General features: G+C 37.6%; 2 long non-coding RNA genes and 1 pseudogene across 2 annotated transcripts; 2 read left to right on the top strand and 1 right to left on the bottom strand.

Annotated features, from left to right (window-relative positions):
- The first annotated feature begins 458 nt into the window (after nt 1-458).
- On the top strand, nt 459-2069 carry LOC136239333 (tigger transposable element-derived protein 1-like; annotated as a pseudogene).
- Nucleotides 2070-2574: 505 nt separating this feature from the next.
- LOC136238380 (uncharacterized) lies at nt 2575-5634 on the top strand. Its single transcript, XR_010692951.1, has 5 exons — nt 2575-2656; nt 2904-2964; nt 4098-4136; nt 5377-5438; nt 5490-5634. It is a non-coding gene; the product is annotated as an uncharacterized lncRNA (long non-coding RNA).
- Nucleotides 5635-9422: 3788 nt separating this feature from the next.
- Nucleotides 9423-13827, bottom strand: LOC136238379 (uncharacterized). Its single transcript, XR_010692950.1, has 7 exons — nt 13767-13827; nt 11385-11429; nt 11203-11341; nt 11078-11137; nt 9760-9840; nt 9637-9711; nt 9423-9578 (listed from the first exon to the last, which is right to left on the bottom strand). It is a non-coding gene; the product is annotated as an uncharacterized lncRNA (long non-coding RNA).
- Between the last annotated feature and the right edge of the window lie 1715 nt (nt 13828-15542).

Below are 15542 nucleotides of genomic sequence, written 5' to 3'. Positions count from 1 at the left end.
GAAAATATAAGGGCATTTGGTTATATTGCATAGTTGTAGTGACCTTCGAAAGACAGTGTCCCAAAACATCAATACTCGGATGATCGCATGAGCGTTCGGACGGCCTGTCTCCACAGCTTTTCAAGCACTTCACAAACTAATGTGTGATGGTGGTTAGTAGAGCATACCTTCAGCTGTCCAACACTACAAGCATATTGGAATTACTCCTGTTAGAATTAGAGAAATAGCCTGACTTCCTGACTTGGTAACGTGATCAAACGTCGGACTCCCACTCGGAAGTTTGTTTTCGGACGCATGCGCCATTCACCTAACAATCATAATTCAGGAAAGGTGTACCTATGTTGTTCGCCGACAGAGTGCACAGAGCAAAGAACAAGGCCGTATCATCAACAGGAGTCATTTCGACGGGTGGGGACACCAGAAAACGCCCTGTTTACAAACAGTGGACCGAAGCGCAGATGAGTCAAGCTTTACATGCAGTAATTACATCCGAGATGAGTATTAGGAGTGCTTCACTACAATTTTCAGTTCCCAAATCAACTCTGGATGACAAAGTCAGTGGGATTGTACAGCCTGGAGCTGTGAGTGGTCCTCCAACGTATTTGTCGTTAGCCGAAGAACACGAGCTCGTGACATTCTTGCTGTGTTCTTGTCAAATTGGATATGCCCGGTCCAGATTAGAGATTATTGCTTTGGTTCAGTGAATAGTAGACAGCAAAGGAATGGACCGCACCATTACCCACGGGTGGTGGGACTCGTTCAGGAAACGGCATCCACAAGTTGTGCTGCATGCACCAGTGTCTGTATCCCATGTAAGGAGCAAAGCAACGGATCCTGAAGTTATCATGAGATACTTCAACTTGTTAGAGGTGGTTTTATTATTTTGCTTACACAGATTTATCCTTGTTTTTTTGGCCTTAGGAGACCATAAAGGAAAACAAACTGTGTGGTAAGCCTGGACAGATATTTAACATGGACGAGTCTGGGATGCCACTGGATCCTAAGCCCCCTAAGCTTGCTTGTGAAAAGGGTGGTCGTGCTTGTGCTATCAGTTCTGGAGATAAATCACAAATTACAGTTGTAGCCTGTGTGAGTGCAGCAGGCTTTTCTTTACCACCAATGGTAATATGGGATCGTAAATCGTTATCTCCTGACCTTGTAGTTGGAGAAGTTCCTGGTACTATCTATGGTCTGTCATCTAAAGGATGGATTGATCATGAATTATTTGATGTTTGGTTCAATAACCATTTTTTACGATACGCACCGTCTGTAAGACCAATTCTGCTGATGCTGGATGGCCACTCCTATCATTATTGTCCAGAGACAATAAAACTAGCAGCAAAGGAGAAAATTATCCTTTTTGCTTTGCCTCCCAATACGACCCACTTGTCACAGCCCTTAGATAAGGGATGTTTTAGTTCATTAAAAGAGTCGTGGAAAGTAGTCTGTCATGAGTTTATGATTGGTAATCCAGGAAGAGTCATAACGCGATACCAGTTTTCTCAACTGTTCAGTAAGGCATGGATGCGAAGCATGACTATTTCTAATGTTGTATCAGGCTTTCGGATGACAGGGATATATCCTACAGATCAGCAGGCGTTGCTGAAATTAATTCCTGATTCGTCTGATACACTAGAGGAAAGTGGGCAGGCTTTGTTCCTTTGATTTGTCCATCGCCAAGATGTCGTGCCTGCAAGTCATTGGAAAGTACAGAGAGCGTAAGACCGGAAAGCCAACAAATATTTGAAGAACAGGAAGAAAAGCTCTTTCAGAAATGGTATGAAGCCAACTCTAATGTTACAGAGAATGAAAGATATAATGCCTGGCTTGAAAAATATCATCCTGAGTATGTGTGGATGAAACCACTTTGTTCTACTGGAGTTCAGCAATTTCTGTCTGTTCCTGAGACACCTCATAAGATCCCTACAGTTAACCCTAAGAGTTGTGGAAGAGTGCTGACCAGCCAAGAGAATATGGACATGCTAACAAAAAAGGCCGAGGAAAAAAGAGAAGCAGAAATCGAGAAGAAAACAAGAAAGAGAAGCCAAGCGATTAGAAAAGCAAGCTGAGAAGGAGGGTATGTACATTTATCAAAGTATCCACTGTAATCACACATATATAAAGCTTGCACAAGTTTGTTTAGTTGTATGCATGCCTCATTATATATACATTGCATGGAGCACATACTGTGCAAATCATCTTCGTGGATTATTTTTTGTAGCTAAAGAGTGTGGTAAAGTAACTAGTGGAGTTAAGACTAAGAAAACACCAGTTACACAATCAGGTACATACTGTGGTTCATGTTGTAAACTTTCTCTAAAGAGGAATTCTACTTATGTAGCCTCTCGTAATGAATTAGAAAATTGTAAATTTACTAGAACTGAGGTAGTCTTGTATAAAAGACGTCTTGAAGGATACGATTTTAAAACTGATGACAAATACAATGCTTGGCTTAAGCTTCAAGGTATATACATTAAGAGTGTGTTTGTAGTTGTTTAAAAGGTGTAGTATACATGTAAGCATGCTTTATTGTACTTGTCATCAAACTAGGTCCTAATCTAGAAAATCAAGAACCTCAAAAGAAACGTACAAAGGAAGCTGGGTGCAGGAGCACTAGTTCCTCCATACAGAGAAGCATGACAGTCCAGCAAAAGAGGTATGGGTCAATATTATACATTTATATATAGCATACAGTGAAAGCTTACTTAGCAGTCACTACTTATCAAGACCACTTGTTATAGTGGCCACCTCTAACACAATAAGGCCACTTCATTATTAAGGACAACAATTTTGTTCTCATACATAAGTGACCCTATATCACTGTGAGATTTTAGTGTAATTGTAAACTGAGAATGTAACATACTGAACTTGCATTTACTGATACTGTGTATATTGTCATGTAGCAAGACTGGATTGCCATTGCCTAAAAGTCCTGTTGGAGCCAAATATTGCCTTTGCAAAAAAGTGAGTTACATTGTTGTTGAAAAATACCACTGTTAGTCTAAATTCATGTAGTGCAGTCCAGTGAATGGACACACCTGGTGAATGCATGGATACGCCCAGTATAATTGAATTTTATGCCTGTTTACAAACTTGAAAGGAATGGTACCATATAGGTAGTACCAATGGTTGTGTATAGTCTAACCAGACTACAAGGCACCAGGTGTGGTTAACTAGGTCTGTTAATAAATTACTTGATTGTTACAGTAGAGCCACCTCTTTAATAAGACCAATGACTTCAGATCCTATGTATTAAATTTACTAACTGTATAGTTTTCTGTTGCTTAAGATTGCATATCAAGAAATTTGCGGACATTTGCTATACTTTTGTTCATGGCAAAAATGTCAGTTGGAACAGGAATGTCCAATACATTTCGATTGAAAACCATGAAAAATTAAATTAATTATTGTGTACCGCCTACATCGAGTCTGTTTAGTAACTTTCCAAATTTGACAGGTGTAGAGCAACTCTCTGTGAGTACAATGATGCCAGAACAAGTCCAATTCTGGCTTGTCAAAATGGCCTAAACCATTTTGATAAGCCAGAAATTAGGTGTAGCAAATTTCCCCATACATTTTGTATTGGGAGTTTCGGGGGCATGTAATAAAAAGTGTAATAACCCACAACACGTGATAGATACTTCAGATTCCAAAGCAGATTTGGAAAGAGCAGTGAATAGCGATTAAGATGAGCTATAGCAGAAGGAAAGCAGTGGAAGTTTAAGCTTGTCATTTTAAGGTTGAAAATCACTTTTTGTATGGCAAATTGAATGGTGGATATTTGGAAAGGAATGCTCTGAGCTATTTCGATGTCTTGAGACAGCCATTAACCTTCACTACATATTGTAATAAGTGTTACAATGAAACAAATTTTAAAGCATTGTGAATTAGTTCTGCAGGTTAGTTTGTGAAAATTTCAATGTTCCTTGATTAAGCAAAATAATGTCTATGCCATGTAGCAAACTTCTTCATATGTTTACCTGTGCATTTTAAATAAGATAATTGCAAGCACTGGTACAGCAGGCTAGCACTATTATGTTGAATTATTTTGCTCCATTATTATGCACACATTAATTTTGCCTTCATATATTTTATAGGAATCATTTGGCAGGATGATTGCTTGTGATAATCAACATGTAAGTATGCAGTGAACCTCATGCAGAGTCTATATATAATAAGGTCCCCCATTCTAAATTGGTCAGGCTAAAGAGTGGTAGAGTAGTGCAGTACCGCTCTACTTCGCTTAAAATTACTTTGACATAGTAAAAGGAACGTGTAAATCAACAAACCGATTTTGATATGATATAAATTAACAGCGTTGTCGCTCACTCTATTTTGCTGGGGAGAAAACTGTTGGTTGCCATAAAATCCGGGATTTACACCATATGATATTTGTGACCTAATTTTAGAAAACCGTCGATATCAGCACATTTTTCAAAAATTGTTTTATTGGTGTCTTTGTTGTCTATAGTGACAGGAATGGATTGGCAAAGTTTCAGCTTCATAAGTTGAGCAGTGGGGGAAATATAGCTCTAGACAGCGAGATGAGCAAATAAATTGGTACATACAGACACTGCTTGAAGGTTCTTAGTTTACTAATTTGTTAAGCTGCTTTACTGTAGTTGTGCCCAGTTATACTGATAGTAAAATGTCAGTAACTTTAAGTATATGGAACATAATTGTTTTACTAAGTTTTAAACTCTCAGTAAACATCAGTGAATGCAGGTTTACTGAAAAGCTACTAAAATTCCAAACAATTAACTGTTCCATATACTGGGGATATACCACTCTAGTAAACTAAGATACTTCAAGCAGTGAGAAGCCATCAAGAAAATAATCTACAGGCTTACATAAACCACCATAACTTACTGATACAACGGCATGCAGAGTTGATTCTTGGCTCATTGTGTTCACCATGTATTCGTGAATCCACCAGGGTATAGGTTTTGCCCAAGGTGTAGGCTTCTGCGTTTGAGAAGGAGGGTGCATTCACTCAAGAAAGATTGTCGGTAAATTCTTTCATCACAACAACGTAAACAAGCATCTGTAACTCAGAACCCCTTCTGTGTATGGAGATGAAATAAGGATTTTCAAACCCCCTATTAACATGATGATGCCCAGGATTTGTCCACTGGTGTGTTAATTCATTGACCAGTGAGGTAATAAAAACTTGCATTTTTTCTGAAGCTTGCATTTTACCCATTGTTTATAATGCTTCAAAAGTACTGTGCGTAGATCAATGGTTTTTCGAAATTCAGTCACATTTTTGTATGAAATTGTCATGAAGTTTTAGCCCCAAAGTTGTCCAAAATAAACAGTTAGGCGTTTAACTATCATGGTTATGTGCAATGTCATTGCTTTGTGTCCTGTGTATAGTGTTCCACTGAGTGGTACCATTTCAAGTGTGTGGGACTGACTGCAAAACCAAAAGGACAATGGTAACCAGCTCATAAATGTATGTGTGTCCATTTACTAATGAGTTGATTTAGGTATTGTCCTTCGTGTCGATTGCCTGGAAAGTAATAGCTACTGGAAACAGTCACCTTGTTATGATTTAGTATATGTGTTAAATTAACATGCTGTCTTTTGTGCATGTATAGCTATGTAATCAGTCATTCTCTAAGAAAATATTCAACCTGACTTTGTGTCAAGTATATATAGCTAACTTAATTGTATTTACAAGTGCGGCAAGATGGCTTCTTTCGCGCGCATCCGAAAATACCTTTAAGCGTGGGAGTTCGACTTTTGATCACGTTACCGAGCGAGGAAATTATGTCATATTTCCGTTCTAGTATGTACAATAACGATACACTTCTAGTGTGGGGTAGCTGAAGGTTAGCTCTGCTAGCCGCCATCACACATTAGTTTGTGAAGTGCTTGGCGAGCTGTGGAGACAGGCCGTCCGAACGCTCATGCGATCATCCGAGTATTGATGTTTTTGGACACCGTCTTTCGAAGGTCACTGCAACCACGTAATATAACCAAATCCCCTCATATTTTCAGAATGGAGTTTATAGTGATAGGCCATCATAATGCTGTTATAAACAATTGATCCTCATCGCCCATCTAGGAAATATCGCGTCCGATAATACATGGTGGTCGGAAATACCTGAGCTGCTCTACTTCTTACCTTTATTATCTCCTGGTTCGTGTGTAATAAATTACAGACAACATTCATTTCCAATACTGTGTGCCAAGGTCTCTGTAGCCCCCGCACTAACACATATCCGGAAATTGAGCGACTTCTAAAAAAAAAATTTTTTTATTCACAAGATGTACGCGCTTACATAGGAGCAAGCCTTTTAGCGCTTTGGCATGCAGCGTCAGATAATCTTTAGCCAGTTCCCCGGTTATAGCTGCAGTAACGAACATGAAATCTATCTACCATTATAAGATGAAAGCTATATACGGCGGTTTTCATAGTACAAAATACGCTTTTGGGAAATACACACAAGACTATTGGTGACCACACTATTGACTTACACTAACCATCCAGGCATGAAGTTTTCTGCGTTTCCCGGTTCCTATACGGTAGACTAGTCCTTTGTAAAACCGGATAACCAATCACCAAGTCTTAAATGGATTTTTTTCCTTACTTTCGCCCCTTTTCTGTTACACCTTATTCAGTCAGTAAAGTCAAGTCACTAGGTCTAAGTCCTTGTAGGTTAGGTAATCCTAAGGCTGCAGCACATGTTGCTGTCAGACCTTCAGTGCTGGTCACTGTAAAGTGCTAATAATAAAAAAATAATAATAATAAAATTCCACGGTTTTCATAGTACAAAACATTTTTAAAAAACATTGCCATATCGGGACATTGGAAACAGTGGAAATTGAAAACTGAAACTGGAAACTGAAATGGAAAAACTGAAACTGAAAAACTAAATTTGGTCAAAACTTCATATTAACAGGTACCTCTTAACAAAGACCACCTCTGTAATAAGGCCACCTGTATAATAAGACCGCCTCTAATAAGACCACCTCATTATAGTAGTCATGTCAAGCAGGTCCAACAAAAAGGCCATTAGGTGTACTCATAATGTAAAAAAGTATCAATCAATCAGACAGTACTTAAAAGTTAAAACTACAGCTGCAGGGTTGTACATAAGGATATACTATCTTACCATACCAAGACCTAAAGTCCATGGTCATGTCACAATGAAAATGGGGTAATTGCATGCACAATTACTCTGCTGATACTGGATTTTTCATGAATTGCGCATTATTTAAGAGTTGCGTAGTTAAATTAATGATCTTGGACTTTGTGTCTTGGTAATAGTTGGACACTCGTGATAGGTGTCTTCGAGGAATTAAAAACCTGTCAATATTTACCTGCGCCTCGGTAATTACTGATGTCACCTCAGGTTTTTAAGTCTTCGAGGATGCTTATTACATGTGCCTAACAATTATTAAGACACAAAGTCAAGAATCATTAATGTTGATTTTGTAACTATGCAACTCCTAAATCATGCACAATAATATTCATGAGAAATCCATTATCAAATTCAATTATGCATGCAATTGCTCCATTTTCATTTGTGACATGACCATGGACTTTAGGTCTTGGCATGATAAGATATATCCTTTTGTACAACCCTGCAGCTGCCATTTTAACTTTTAAGTACTGTCTGATTGATTGATACTTTATTACATTATGAGTACACCTTAGCTATATGTTTATACCTACTTGACATAACTACTATAATGAGGTGGTCTTATTTTAGAGGCGGTCTTATTATAGAGGTGGTCTTTGTTAAGAGGTACCTGTTAATATGAAGTTTTGACCAATTTTAGTTTTTCAGTTTCAGTTTTTCTGTTTCAGTTTTCAGTTTTCAATTTCCACTGTTTCCAATGTCCCTGCCATATCTAATCTTTGCAAACTACGATAAATTACAAGAATAAGTGGGGACTTATTGAAAAGCGCCTCTATCATAATTTTAACAAAACTGGCCAGTGTACTATGGTGTATTCTTCATCGCTACAGGTTAGCAGTTAGTGTACTGAGAATATATTTGTATGTCAAGACTGATTTTCGTGTGTTTAGTCGTAGTTTTTTGTTTGTTTGTTCACAGATACAAGAAGTCTTGGTAAAAGTATGCAGAATGTTGCGCTCCGTTAAGTGTTGTGGCCCAGCAGAAACTTATAGCATTCTTGCTTTCCTGCTGACAATAGCACTGCTTAAGGCTTTGCTTGGACTGTCACAGAACTTTCAAAGATGCAACTGCCTGAAAATCTGTATCAGCCCTTAAACAGCAAGCAATATTACCTAGACTGCTTAAGGCTTCTTCAAGCTGCCAGGTGGAGTTAAATCAAGGTCTTCCCATTTCCTTCCATTGGACAGTTCAATATCAATTTTTTTTACCAGTTATTTCGATTTCTCCTCCACTGCTATACTGGTAAAACACTTTAGCATACAATGTCACTTTGGAGCATTTTTCCTTGGTAGTGGCTGCATCTTTGTAAATTCGGAGTATGACTTTGGAAAGGTTGGCTTGCCTATCAGCTGTATCTTTCTTTAATTCACTCCATTTAAAAATCATGATCGTCATAATCTGTGTGCCTTTAGGAGAATTAACACAAGTTACAGCGGGAAATCTATTTTCTTTGGCCAAGTCTGTTGAACAAAAACACATTCAGTCATTGTAAGTGCAAGTTAACACATTCAGTCAATGTAAGTGCAAAAAAAAAAAAAAAAAAAAAAAGCTAACACGTTCTGCATGGTTATTAACTAGCTAATGATCAATGCAGGTGTGCTAACAAAAATGGTTTAGCTACCTATGTCTGTAAAGCTCCAAATTGTAATGGGATCGTCTTTCAAGTTGTCCATGGAAAGCGAGCCATTCTTGTATGTTATTCTCTTGTATAGTTCTTTTATATAGGGATGACGGAACCGTTTTTGGTGAAATCTTTTACCTGCGACAGACAGCCTTGTAACCGTTGGCCTGTTCGACACTGCGGCAGGGAGACTAGTACTGTGACTGGCAACTCCAAGCAAAGTCGCTACACTAATAAAACTGCTAATCACTAACACCAGTCGCAACATCATCCCATATAGCTATGATAATATTTATTCTATAATTATATACAGCTTCCGGTGGAACTATATGCATAGGCCTCCATTGGGTAGCAACATATGTCATTGAGTAGGCGTACCACAGTAATTGCGGGGGAGGAAGTGTTATGTACATATTATTCTACTGCACATGTCAAACATCCATTATAAAGAGGCACAGACAAAAATGTGCTGGCCCGATACAGCTACCTAACTAAAATGTCAGCTATTAATGTTGCAGTACATGTATTATCACATGCCAGCCACATGCAAGGTAAGTATTTATTGATGTCATTGGTATGACATCACTACAGAGAAAACAGCCATGCACCAACCACTATCAAGTTAAGTCCCATAAATGTCATGCAAAATAGATCTCAAAATTAATAATAGTCATGTAAAATGATCAAACAACAAAATGCATAAACTTGTACAAAACAAGTTGAAATACTCCATTTGCCTAACCCTAAAAATCACATTATTGTTGCCGCCCCTTTTGTCAATGGCCTTGATGCAATCTAGCTCTGGACTAATTTTAAAAATATTAATATTAATATATCAAAACATCAGAAAATATGTCTGCTTACCAAATCTGTTGCAACTGTAGCCTGAAGAACTGACTGATTTTCCAGGTGTTCTAGTCAATACATTATAACTTCACCCTGATGAAATATTTGAAACAGCTATTTCAAATTAGTGCCTACACTAACCATTCTATTTTCAATTTAGTGCTTTGGCTTAGACATTCTATCGAGCATCATTTCATCATCATCAACATCTATAACCAATTTCTGAAAGAGAATTATCAGGCAACAAATAAGCATAAGCACATAAACAATAGGAACTTTAGTTGTATGATGTGCTGAGCACTGTGGGTAATAGGAAATGGAAAAGGTTATATCTTATATTATGCTAGAGTAAACCCTTGCTTAGAGGCCACAAACACCACATGCAATAATGAACCTGTCGAGTACTGTATAGTTAGGTCATAAACGCAGATAAGGCATGCTTCATAAACTCATTAATAAGACCACTCCATTATATAGGATAGGTCCAAAAAATACATGACTAAAATACAGAACAGACTGGGGAAATGGATTCATGAAAATGGATTTATGAATGGACTGGAAGATGCTTGCCTTAAAACAACTATTAACCACCTCTTGGAAACAATATCTAACACTACAGTGACAATAAATAAACTTTTGAACACTGCCTTGAAGCTTGTTCGAGCCAGTATTAAGTTCACCCTTAGCATTATGTCAGACTGTAAACCTCGTAAACAAGCCAAGATACAAGCTTCAAGACTTGTTGAAGAGATGATGTTACTTGGATTTGCATTCAGGTTAATTATAACAATTAGTTGCTTCTCAGTTCAACGTGGTCATGGGCAGGCTTCTAGGTCTCTACACCTTGTAGCATTGGCTGACAAGGCTGGCTGCTACAATAGATTGAACACTACAATTTGCTACAATTTGTTTTAACCTTGTTTACAGCACTGAGGCTTGACAAGACATTTGCTGTGTTTTTGGGGTGCTATGTACACTGGATTTTTTAGAGCCAGTCTGTAGGAGTCCATTTTTCCAGTCTGTTCTGTGTTTTAGTTGATGTCCATCCAAAACATACGTACATAATATGTGAGGGGGCATAGGAAAAGGTACCTATAGAGACTTTTAAACTTTTGAGTAAAACTCAGTAAATTTCCATTTATTGTTAGGTGAATATAATAAATTACATACAATAGGAAATTACAATTGTGTTTAAATTCTTTATAACTTTATGAAACAATTGAGTATTGACTTGAAATATGAATAGTTGGCAAGTTGTGGAATTCTTTGATTAGCATAACTCAAATTCCATGACCAACTGCTATAGGTTCCTTTCCCTATGCCCCCCTCACATATATCAAAGGTGTTCTTCTTGATTACCAATCCATGCTACTTATCAATTTTTAAATCCACAATTAAGTTCCACAATGCCCTTGGGTGATTAAGTAATTCCTGTGTTACAACTATTACATGTACATACCTTGCTGTAGTCCTTAAACAAATCATCATTAACAGTGCCACTTGCAACAGAGCAGGTGTCCTACAGAAATTAGTTATCATGCATATAATTAATGTAATAGACTTCCTGAGTAACAATATTCATACCTTTTGGGAAATATCCTCATCAGCGCTGTTGCTGGCATAAATCTACAAATACATAATACTGACTAAATTGTACAAAATATGGTACAGTATCACTAATCTGGCTGGGAGCAACATCATCACCGCTAATGCTGGCATCAATCTACAAATACATAATGAATTGTACAAAATACAGTATGATTAACCTGGCTGGGAGCAACACTTAAATCTTCAATAGTACCAGTAGTCACCTGTAATGCAAAGTCATTGTATCAACATTAGCCAAAATTGTGTGTTGTTCTATGTGGTCTATCTACACAGTGTGACATGCATTTGCTGCAGCTGCCAGACTGCAGGCTCTAATAAAATTTGTAACAAGTCACATGCATTGATGAGAATTCTGGTGACCATTTAGAAAACAGGTATACAACCCAACACAGAATAACATGTCTTCATATGTGTTCTGTTAAGTTATGAGAACAGGAGAAATAAAAGGCATACAAATTGGTACAACAATAAGGTAACTAATCAATTACAGAAAGGTACCAAATGTTTAGTACTAAAGAACAAATGGTTCAAAGAGGTAGTTTCATACCATACAGTTAGGAATTGTTGTCATTCACTAGTTGATAGGCAACACATACATCACTACATACCATTAGTCCTTACAATTCCAAGACATTCTCAGACACAAAGGAATTTTCAGATAATTAAGCATTTAATAAAGTTTTTCTGTGATGTTCATGATCGCATGTACATCAATAATATTTTACTTGTATCACACATTAAAACAAATACAGATGAAGTAAATCCAGAAATTCTGATGCTATCTATACTAACCCTCTTTCCTGACATAATATTTCAGAGAGAATCATCGTAAATACACAAGTATGTACATGTACATGCTCTGAAAGTACAACATGCAGTAGAGAAATAACAGTAGATTATATTAATATCTTTAAGCATTAAGGCCTGTAGTGATTTTCTTTACTGTAACCCCGGAGGGAGTTTAAGATGTGTTGTATGTATGTATGCTTTACTATTTAATTCATACGGAGGAATTTACCAAATAAAACAAAGAAGAAAAGTAAGGCTGTTAAAAAGGATGCTGCAGATGAATTCAACAATGAAGTCAGACCAGCTCCCAAAAGACATGGGCCACCTAAGGTTAAGACACTGCCACCATCATCCTCTATGACACCAGGTACTGTACTTGAGTAAGTTTTGATAGTAAATTGGCGTACAGTATAAGAGTACTTTAGTGACTAATGCTTGTATGTAATATAGGTGAATATGGAAAGTTGAATAATATAGATGAAGTATCACATGCAATCACATAAATAGGTATGACTCTATGTACATTTCAGAGAAAATTATTTAAACAGCCTAACTACTTATAATCATGCACTAAAATATCAGGAGCCAGGGGCTTCCCTAAAGAGCGGTAGAGTGGTGCAGCACTGCTCTTATATATACTCATGCACCCATGACACTACACACACATTGAGAAGTGTTAAGATGTCTCAGTGTGTGTGCGTGCGTGTGCGTGCGTGTGTGTGTGTGTGTGTCTAACACCGGAGAGTCTAACATCGAAGAACTGAAGAGTCTACACCAATAGTCTTTTCATGGTCTTCAAACGAGGCATGCCTCGTATCTAACCAGTTTTGTCAATTGTACAGGTAGTTGGAGTTTACATAGTGACATGGCAGGATTGATGGAATGTATAGAGAATAACTGTTATCTGTTTGACATGATACTAAATATTTTCCATAACAGGTTTCATTTGTGCATGTGTGAGGCAAGACTGAGTTATGAGCTGAAGAACACTGGCAAAAACATAAAAGCTGTGGTGTAGTTGTTAGCTTATTAATATTGCTTCACAGCTGAAAGAAAGGCCATCAAACTGTTCAAATATTGTATGGGAAGGCATAGGGATGAATTAGACCAAGTTATGGGGCCATTCAGGTCTCACAACTGGCTTAAATGAAAGGAAATTTACTTCACAGGTCTTTATTCAATACCACGGAGCTGTACAGCCACATATAGCTATCTAGAGCTTTATTAAGGCCCCGTGTGGATTGTCACTGGGATTGGGAAAAGCAGCCAGCAAAAGCAGACCACTCAAGTCTAGCTGATTTTGATTGTGAAATTTGATAGTTTTATTCATGTAACTTTGTGTTCGCAAAATTTAAACATGGCTGCTGTGTACCGGTACTATAAAATGACTTCCTAATCAGGACGTCATACCAAATCATTACCAGTGCATATGCTTGAGTACCTCATGTCACATGCACAATGAAGCAAAGCTATGGAAACATAGTAGAAAGAAGAATGGTGGCCTCACGTACATACAAAATCAGGGCATCCTCACGCACAAAAAGGCACAAATTCCCCGTTTGTATAACAATGTGCTATATGCGACTGCAGCAATTAATTGGCATTTGTACTACGTAACTATGTACCTATAGTGACACCCCTAGTCTTAAGGGACCTCTCATTGGGTGGTCAAGTAAACAGAGTAAACATGTGCAGGAGAGACGGTAGGGCTTACAGAAGCATTAAAAAGTACGTTATCACATTAAACTTACTAGTATTTCGTTCTTCCTTCTCTCACTGTGGCTTTCTCCTACTACCACTGTACGTAGTCTGTCGGCGCCCGCCCCTTCGCATGGAGTAAGGGTCTGGTATGCTTAGCATAGGGCAGTTGTACCGGATTACCAAAAACTGGTGCAACCAATCAGAACGCTCCACGTTTAATCAGCGCATTTTTATTTATGTTACGTCAAAAGAATGAATCAAATTCCCTAACAGTACTGAAAGAAACAAAAGGAGTTAGCTAATAAAGAACAAGGAGAAGAAAGTGTTATTTCGGGAAGGGCTTTTCGCCTTGTTTGATACGCGAAAAACCCGGGTTACGCTCTGATTTCCTAGGTAGGGAGGCATGTGTATTCTATAAAAGTAGACCAATCCACTTTCGCCTGTGTAAAGGCGAAGAAAGTTCAATATCACTGCCACAGTTTTGGGTGAGGCACTTCCGTTAAGACCATTTTCGTTACGTCATTACATTCAAATTAAATTCCTCCAGAACAACTCGGTGATACTAAGCATACCAGACCCTAGCTTACTCTATGCGAAGGGGCGGGCGCCGCCAGACTACACTGTACGTACTGTCTATGGTACTGTTGTTCTTTTCCAATGCGCTTAACGTAAATAATTCACCTTTGTGCGCTTAGTGCATGAGGAAGAGATCGTGCATTTGTACGCATGCGTACTACTACTTTAGCTTAAATACCACTTATAATAATAAATTTCACATTAAAAAGACAAGTAAGCTATTAACAACAATTATTAGAATTATATAGCTTCGTTTCGTATGATTAATCCGTTGTTTACTTTATCCCTAATAGAACGCACGACTACTCTATTAGAGTTGAGCAGATGTCAGAAAAATACATGCAATTTTTGGATATGATGGACATTTTGTAGAGGTACACCGATGTCAATTTCGGTATTGGTACATGATATTGGTATTGGTGAAAAGTTGACTTTTTAGCAGATATGAGCAGATATTACACATAAGTACTAGTACTACAATTGTCATGGATGATTTGGTAGCACAATGGTTAAAACATGAGTCTGAAGTTACAAACATTTTCATGATGGCCAGGGTTCAAATCCTACACTTTTTTTCCCCCACACCTTATTCACAATTCTTTTTTTTTCTTTACATAGGTTTTAGTGACCACCTTTTAAGCTTTTTGCCACATTTTTTAACATTTATTGTAGTGTCACGTCCATGCTGAAAACCTCTTATGTTCAGATATTGGTATTGGAATCAGTAATTTTTGCAGCCAATATATTGGAAAATTTCCATATCGGTGCACCTCTACCATTTTGTCAATGATGTATGTCATTGCAGATATTGTCCATTGATAATTTTGCGTTAGCAATCCTATTGTGAGTGTTAATTGTAGTAGTCATGAAATTTGTGTTAAAACAATATTTATTAGAAATACATATCAATCAGTTATAATTACAAATACACATCACCAGTTAGTACAATTACTAGTTTACCAACAATTTATTATTAATAAGATGGTACAATAATAACATGTACAATGTATACAGTTACTGTGGCTCACATGAGCCAATCCATACAGTATTAGTACACTGTCCCTTGTCATCATCCCCTCCTACTACAACTATTTTATTATCAGCTACACTAACTACAGCTGGTCCACTTCTTGCTGATGGGGCTTGTCCTATTACTTCCCAGTTGTGACTGACCTTGTTGAACATGTGAATGTCACTAGTGTACACATAATCATTTCCTATCTTCTTCACTCCACCTACTGTTAGTAGGT

The sequence above is a fragment of the Dysidea avara genome, chromosome 11 (genome assembly GCF_963678975.1).
Source record: "Dysidea avara chromosome 11, odDysAvar1.4, whole genome shotgun sequence".
In the NCBI taxonomy this organism is placed as follows: Eukaryota; Metazoa; Porifera; class Demospongiae; order Dictyoceratida; family Dysideidae; genus Dysidea; species Dysidea avara.
The sequence above is the reverse complement of the archived record's forward strand: the minus strand, read 5'-3'. Positions and strand labels throughout refer to the sequence as shown.